Source organism: Pinus tabuliformis, chromosome 9 (assembly GCF_031772625.1).
Source record: "Pinus tabuliformis cultivar Carrire ecotype Pingquan chromosome 9, CPIR1, whole genome shotgun sequence".
NCBI classification, from domain to species: domain Eukaryota; kingdom Viridiplantae; phylum Streptophyta; class Pinopsida; order Pinales; family Pinaceae; genus Pinus; species Pinus tabuliformis.
The window spans coordinates 1407341613-1407349915 of record NC_142307.1 but is presented as its reverse complement, the minus strand read 5'-3'; the positions used below and the strand labels follow the sequence as shown (position 1 = coordinate 1407349915).

At 37.2% G+C, this 8303-nt stretch overlaps 1 pseudogene; it reads left to right on the top strand.

Annotated features, from left to right (window-relative positions):
• The first annotated feature begins 4053 nt into the window (after nucleotides 1–4053).
• Nucleotides 4054–6184, top strand: LOC149153820 (putative AAA domain-containing protein C24B10.10c; annotated as a pseudogene).
• Nucleotides 6185–8303: the final 2119 nt, after the last annotated feature.

Sequence of the window (8303 nt, the reverse complement as noted above, 5' to 3'; positions counted from 1 at the left end):
AAAGGCTTTAAAAAGGAGTAGTTCACCTTTTTACCTGTCCATGCTTCCTCTGGAACACCACCATCCAAGGAACTTGAAGGCCCTCTGTTTATTAGATAAACAGCAGTATCTACAGCGTCTGCCCAAAACTGTAAAGGCAATCCTGCATGCAATCTCATGCACCTTGCACGCTCCATGATTGTTCTGTTCATCCTTTCTGACACACCATTTTCTTGTGGTGTTCTTGGAACTATCTTCTCTTTGCAAATTCCATGCTCTGAACAGTACCTATCAAACTCTTTGCTGCAATATTCACCTCCATTGTCTGATCTAAGACACTTCAATTTCTTTCCTGTCTCAATCTCAACCAAAGCTTTACATTTCTTGAAAGTATCAAATACATCAGATTTATTCTTAATACAATAAATCCAAGTTTTTCTAGTTGCATCATCAATAAAAGTAACATAATAATGAGAGCCACCGAGATATGATACCTGAGCAGGTCACCATACATCTGTATGCACAAGCTCTAATTTTTCACTCTTCTTTTCTTTCCAAACTCTGAGAAATCTGACTCTCTTCTATTTTCCATAAATGCAATTTTCACAGAAGTCCAAATCAACATTCTTCAAACCCGGCAACAAATTCCTTGAGTGAAGAATCTTCATCCCCTTTTCACTCATGTGTCCGAGCCTATGATGACATAATGCTGCATCTGCTCCTTTGGAAGTTAAAGCATTAACAGAGTTAGAAATACCATTGCATAAATACAATGTACCAAACTTTTCGCCTTTTGCTATTACCAGGGCTCCTTTGGTGACCTTCCAAGCTTTATCTGTGAAAGTTGTCACACAACCTTCACCACCTAACTACCCTATTGAAATCAGATTTTTCTTTAGATCTGGAACATGCCTTACCTCCTTTAGTAGCCATTGGTTTCCATTCTATTGTTTTACAAGAACCTTACCCATTCCAACAATTTTACAGAGTTTATCATCACCCAAACGAACTTGTCCAAAATCTCCTTGAACATAGTCATGAAAGTATTTCTTATCAGGTGTGGCATGGAATGAAGCCCTTGAATCTACCACCCAGGAATCAATAATATTTTCGAAAGAAAGAATCAAAGCATCTTGTAACACCTCACCTGTCACATTTGCTTCATGATTGTTTTCTTGTTGTGCATCTCCTTCTTTTCCCTTCCGAGATCTACAGTCTTTCTTTAGGTGTCCTTTCTTTCCGCATTTCCAGCACACTATCCCCGATCTAGACTTGGATCTGCCTTTCCTTGATTTACTACGATATCTTGAGTTCTTTCCTCTTTCCATTTTTCTTCCCCTAGACTCTGCACTCAAAGCATTACCCGATGTCTCACCGGAGCTTTTCCGTCGCATTTCCTCGCTAAGGATAGCACCGACAACATCATCAAACTTTAAAGTACTAGATCTAGAGATAGAGTTACTAATGGCCATTACTAAACCATTCCAACTTTCTGGCAATGAGCACAAGAATAACAAAGCTCTAACTTCATCTTCAAAGTTTACCCCTACAGAACTTAACTGACTTGTAACTGTATTAAAATCATTTAAATGATCTGCAACAGATCCACCTTCCGACATCTTCATATTAAATAACCATTTCATAAGAAATACCTTGTTTGAGGCCGAGGGTTTTTCATATAGTTTCGACAACGCCTGAATCAAACCCTTCGTCATTGTTTCCTTCGAAATGTTGAAGGCAACTGACGCAGCAAGGCACAACCGTATTGTTCCAAGTGCCTTTCTATCGAGAAGGTTCCATTCTTCATCTGTCATAGCCATCGGCTTCTTTGTTTTTCCGCTCAATGGTAGGTACAGATCTTTCTGATATAGATAATCTTCCATCTGCATCTTCCATAGCAAGAAGTTTTGGCCGTTAAATTTCTCGACCCTAAACTTACCATCTTCTGCCATTGCTCCCACTCGAACGAGGAACCCTTCTTTCCTGCGAGTTTATCAGCCAAATAGACCTTCGGCTCTGATACTAGTTGTTAGAAAATTATATATTACGGAGCAATGGAACACATAAAATATTACAGAAATATAAACACAGAAAACACATAAAACAAGAGAGACACAAATATACGTAGTTCACCCAATTTGGGCTACGTCCACCCTGAACAGCCAGTCCTTCCTTTCTATTATCCAGCAAAATGAAGAGACACAACCTATAGCAAATCCACTATAATATCCTCTATTTTCTCTCACAGTCTCACCTCTCTGTTTCTCGCTCAGAGAATACACATCTATATCACAACCTCAAATAAAATGCCCTCATACAAAGAGAGGGGTTGCCTTCTAGAGCAAAAAACCCTAAACTAAACATAAGTTCTACCGTCAGATCATCCGCCTAATGAACAACCCAGATTGACTAGAAATTACTATACTTTTACAAGGCAATTTTACATCTATTTTTGGCTTCGAGGGTGCTGCCCCCGCACCCCCCCCACCCCCCCCCCCCCCCCCGCGTGGAGGGGTGTACAAACTTCCTGGGGTATACATCCGGCTGAAACAAAAGACCTCTGAACAATCATGCTCCACACACAACAAAGATCTACTCATAACTAGTACCAATCCCTAATTGGAGAAATTAGATCTCTAAAACTCAAGATCCCCTAAGAGAAATTTTCCCTCTGTGTGTGCTCTTTCTCTTTCCACCCAACATATATTCTGATTTAGCAAACTATTACAAAACCCTCTGTGCCAAAAAAATAATCTTCTCAACGAAAATATGAGTTGTTTCTCCCTCTTCCCATTGAAATCACTGAATCTGGCAAGCCAAATTTTTCTGCCAGCCTGCACTGAAAAATCAATCCACCCAACAATTGGATTTGTCTAGCTTAGGCTCTACGCGGCCTCTTCAAATTTGTCTTGTTGCTCTCTTTGAACAACAAATTTCTTCTTTCGCTTCTTTCGCTTCCCCGTCTGATCAATCACACTATGATACCATGTGAAAATTTCAATATTTGAATCCTATTGCAGCAATTGGAATTAATTCTTCTAATTGTTAATTAATTTAGCAATTTATTTTCTATGGAAAATACCAAATTAATCTCACAACAACCTTCACAAATAAACTGTGGAAGAAAATAATGTTGGAAACTAAGAAAATTCTAGCACACACATAAAAATTTGACATTGTTTTTTTGGGAAAAATGTCCCCAGAAAACCCAATGCGGGAAAACTGGAGTAGCAATTAAGGGTTTTATTATTATTATGTAGCAATGAGAAATTATGAGTACAATATGGATGCCAAAAACTGGCAATCCTGCAAAGAAAATATTGGCAAAAATATCTAGAGAGAAATTACCCTCACTCTGAGCAATCCCGACACTTGACCCCCACTGAAAATCATGTTGTCTGATTGGGCCTACGCATGCTCTGCATCAACCTGAAGCTGCCTGCCACATGTGTTGCCCGAATCGTATGCTAATCAAGTTGTCCTACTTGATGCTGACTGGGAAAACGCTTCTTCCGCACTCTGCAACCTCAACCCGACATATGGAACTGAAAACTTCTTCCTTCCTCAATAAATCGAACTGCCAATGAAACCCTTGTGTTGCCTCTGCGTAGATGATCCAGATTTAAACAAGAACACAACGAATTACAGATATAACCATACATATAGAGATGCAGCAGAAATAATACTTCATTTCATTACTGTAAAATACTGAAATATGCTTAGAAACAGAAATGGAAATAAATTGGCTAGGGCGATGGTAACTTATCTCTGAGAAGAGATGTGGCGGCTACATGCCTCTAAATTGTGTTACAATGAGGCTCAAAGGCCTATTTATTATTGAGAATCAATGGAAAACCCTAAACATCCAAAAACCTAACCCTAAAAGATGAAACGCCAAACTGTGGGCCCCGTTTGGGTAAATTGGTACATCAACTTTCCGAGGTCATAACTTTGGCATACGATCTTCGTTTGGCGCGCATAATACCTCGTTAGAAAGATCTATACATATAGGGAGTTTTGAGATATAAATGTCACTTGTTTCAGGATCCAACAAGTGGAAAGGTTGAAGCAAAAATGGAGTCTCCTTCTACAAAAAATAAACTTGAAGGGGAAAATACAAATTCTACTTCAAAAGGGGACACTCCTAAGAAAGAAGCAAATTACACTAAAGAAGGGGGTCCTACAACAACTTCGAAACTGGTACATTTAGCACTCTATAATCATGATGAACAAATATATCGAAATATGCTAGTTCAATTAAATGAAATGAAGTGCTTTAACTTGTAACAGGAAGTTCTTCCAGACAATGATTTTGAAAAGAGGATCAAATCTGAAGTCATTCCTGCAGGTAAAATTGGTGTTACATTTGATGACATTGGTGCACTGGAAAATGTTAAAGAATCACTGCAAGAACTTGTAATGCTACCTCTTCAACGGCCAGACTTGTTTAAGGGGGGTCTCCTTAAGGTAAAGTTGTAGATTTTCTAAAAAAGGAATTCTACTTGACAATTGAACACGAATCCTTCTTGTACTCTGTAGCATCTAATGGGAATTTCTTGTTTTCTCTTATTATATCCAGCCATGCAAAGGCATTCTACTTTTTGGACCCCCTGGAACAGGGAAAACAATGCTAGCAAAAGCCCTTGCCACTGAGGCCAATGCCAGCTTTATAAATGTCTCAATGTCTACCATAACTTCAAAGGTAAGGCAATGCAACACTCAATAAACTAGAACTTTACTACATATTATTTTGAATTCATCATGAATGATTCATAAATCACTTACGAACTTATGTAATATGTAGTGGTTTGGAGAAGATGAGAAGAATGTAAGGGCATTGTTCTCTTTGGCTGCAAAAGTTTCCCCTACGATTATTTTCATTGATGAGGTTTGTTCTTATCTTTTTTATAGTGCAGGCAACATCAACAATGTTTGTTGGTTTGTTGCATGGGTCTAAGCATCATGCTCATTGTATCTCTATTTTGTATTGTATCTGCAGGTTGACAACATGTTAGGCCAAAGGGCTAGAGTTGGTGAACACGAGGCAATGAGGAAAATAAAGAACGAGTTTATGGCTCGCTGGGATGGTTTGCTATCAAAGTTTACAAAGCATTTTCGTGTTCTTGCTGCAACCAATAGGCCTTTCGATTTGGATGAAGCTATAATCAGATGGTTTCAACAAAGGTAATTGTCAAGACTAATGATTTTCATATAACGTCTCCTAGCATATTGTTGTACTTTATCACGAAGTTTAGTTAGTTGTTAGACATGTCTTCCTTAACAAAGATAGTAAATATGGTTATAACTTAAGACTACCTTTTGCATAATCGTGGTTGGACTGTCAAATGCTGAGAGTAGAGAGAGAATTCTTAGGACACTCCTTGCAAAAGAGAAAACTAAAGAATGCTTTGATTTCAAGGAGCTCGCAACAATGATAGACAGTTATACTAGTAGTGACCTCAAGCTGAGTACTTATTCCCCTCTGCCCACCTTCATATGTTCGACTCAGTCGTGTACTAAGGGAAAGGGTGCTTCATGTAGCTTATGATTATGTAATATGTCTGGCAAAGTCTTGTGTGTTTGTGATGTAAATGAAGAATCTACGTACAACAATAGCTTTTCAGCGAGTTCTGGATTTCCTAAAGACATAGCAAGAGAAAGAAAAGGTAGATTCATTGTTTTCTTCCTATTTTGGCCTAATCAACTACATTAGTATCTTCTTACTGGCATTTATCCATTTATATTTCATTTTTAGTATGAATATTCTTAGTAATCCCTCGGTATATTATATATCTTTTATTAATATTCTCTTATCCTGGCCGAAAAGAAAGAAGAGGAGAAAAAAGAAGACTAAGGGGAGTCAGAGAACTCTAAACAATCTAGCGATGGGGCAGAAATAAAGAAAGTAAAAAGGGAAGAGTTCAAGGAAACTATCATTATCCTCAGACCTTTAACAACAGAGGATTTGAAACAAGAAAAGAATCTTGTGAGGCACAAGATCTTGTTTAAATATTACATGTTCATTATGGAGCTAGTTCTTCTACATGCAGAAGGAATTTCTTTCATAGCATGAAAATTGTCTTTTCAACATATTTCACCAAGCTTTACATCCGAAGGTGTTGGAATGAATGGACTCAAGGAATGGGGTGAACTATATGGAGGGAGTGGAAGCAGGAAAAAACAATCGTCAACTTACTTTTTATAAGGCACTCAGATTTCATATTGTGGCCCAAAAAGGAAATTAGCCAGCCCATTGTTTGATTGGCGTTTGCAAGTCTGATGGAATCCTCCATTACTAGGAGCACACTCCATTGTCCGAGATTCATAGTTGGAAAAATCCTCAACCACTAAAAATATGCCTTCAAATTGAATTTCTTTTCCTAGTGTCTTTTGCTTTGCTCTATTGTTGTTCCAAAGGGAACATCAGTCTTATTCAACATGTAGTGAGGATAAGAGTTATTTGATTATATCTATAGGGAATATTTTCTCCCTTGCTTGAGCTAAAATCATAGGTGTAATCTAAGTGGAAATATCAAAGAACGAAGACAATTTAGCCAATATAATCAATTTCTCCCTTCAAATGAAAGAAATTTTGAATTTTAATTTTAATGACAGACTGAAACAATACAATATGTCTAATAATATGGTCACCTATCTGTTTGTAGAAAGATTGTAAGTAATGTCATTTGAATCTCTAATTGTCCAAATTATAAGGTGTGTTGGTGCATTTTTGTGGAAGAAATTATTATTACATGTCAGTATGGTTCTTTTGTATGATTCGAGTATGGAGGCATTATTTTATTTATTTCAAAGTACTTCCTAGTTTGAAAGAACAACAACAAGATTTTACTTTTAATGACCATATGTTGTTAGGATGGTATGCATGCCATTGTTGTTGATACTTACTGTAAAACTTGTGATTATTTTGCTATGCCCCATATACAAATGGGCATGCATTGTGCAAACGGTCTCTCTAATATGCACATGCACCTAGGATTTAGCACTCACATTATTGAGAGAAAAATAAAGAGGAACTTATATTAATTGGACCCAAAAAATCCATTTTGAATTACATATGACACATACCCTCCTAGCACTCACATTATTGAGAGAAAAAAGAAAGAGAAAAATATTAATTGGACCCAAAAAAACCATTTTGAATTACATATGACACAAACATTGAGGGTCTGAAGGATCATGGACACTCTTTTCATAGGGAGAGAGAAAAAACTGAGTATTATTACCACTAAGGATTTACTACAACCTGCATGCTCTAAAAATAAACATGATATTATATCCAAAAGGAATACATCTCATTCAAAATGCCTTGCCAGTAGGGTTGCATACTGTGGATCCATGTTCTCAATGTCAACATCTAAGATCATAAGCCTGTGGTCAAAGAGTTTAACCCATGGGTTGTATTTCAATAAACTTTAGAAGCCAAGCAATATCTCTCTTAACAAAATGACTCTTCAAAATTTGATAGTTCCAAGACATTACATTGATTTTTGATACTGAAACAAAGGGAACAATGCTTGACTTTCCTTGTTGGTTTTATGTTCTAGGGATGGCTGCCATGGTTCCTCCTTGATGGGGACTTTTTTTTTTTATGTCTGTGTACAAACAAACTTGGGGTTGGAATACATTTTGGATTTGAAATACCAAAACCTTGATCATCTTATTCTCCTTCCAGCTGCTTGATTAGTTTCCTATGAAGCCTTTTGACGTCTGCCAACATCATAGGAACTTATTCTATGTCATCATCCATTTGCTTAAGAACCTCCTTCAAGCCTGCCAAAAGGATGCCATGAAGAAAAAAATATTTCTTCTCAATTTGGAACTTTCTGCCCTTGATAGACCTCCATTGAAATTATCTTATGCTTAGCATCATGGTCATCAATTTGTGAGAGGTAGAAATTTTGAGTGCTTTACAACTACTGGGGATGGATGCATGGTGATTGGATCTAGTGATGGGAAGATTCGAATTTATAGGAAAACATCTACGAGGGTGGAAAAAACAATATTTCTAGGACTTATGAATGGCAACAATTTAATAGGAGAATATGAAGAACCAGATACCATGATGGCCATGTCTAAAAGTTATTTGAAGGGAGCAAAATTTTGCTACAAACACCTTCCACATCCATATCTTTGTTTCCTATAGCGCTACCTCTTTATCACTCTGCATTCATCCACACTTCTATTGGCATACCTTTGAACCTTTTGGTGCAAATGCTAGTTACTCAAGTATGATAGAGGATATTAGCAATACTTCTAACAAACTAAAGGGACAATGGATTTAATGAACAACTTTTTTAATATTA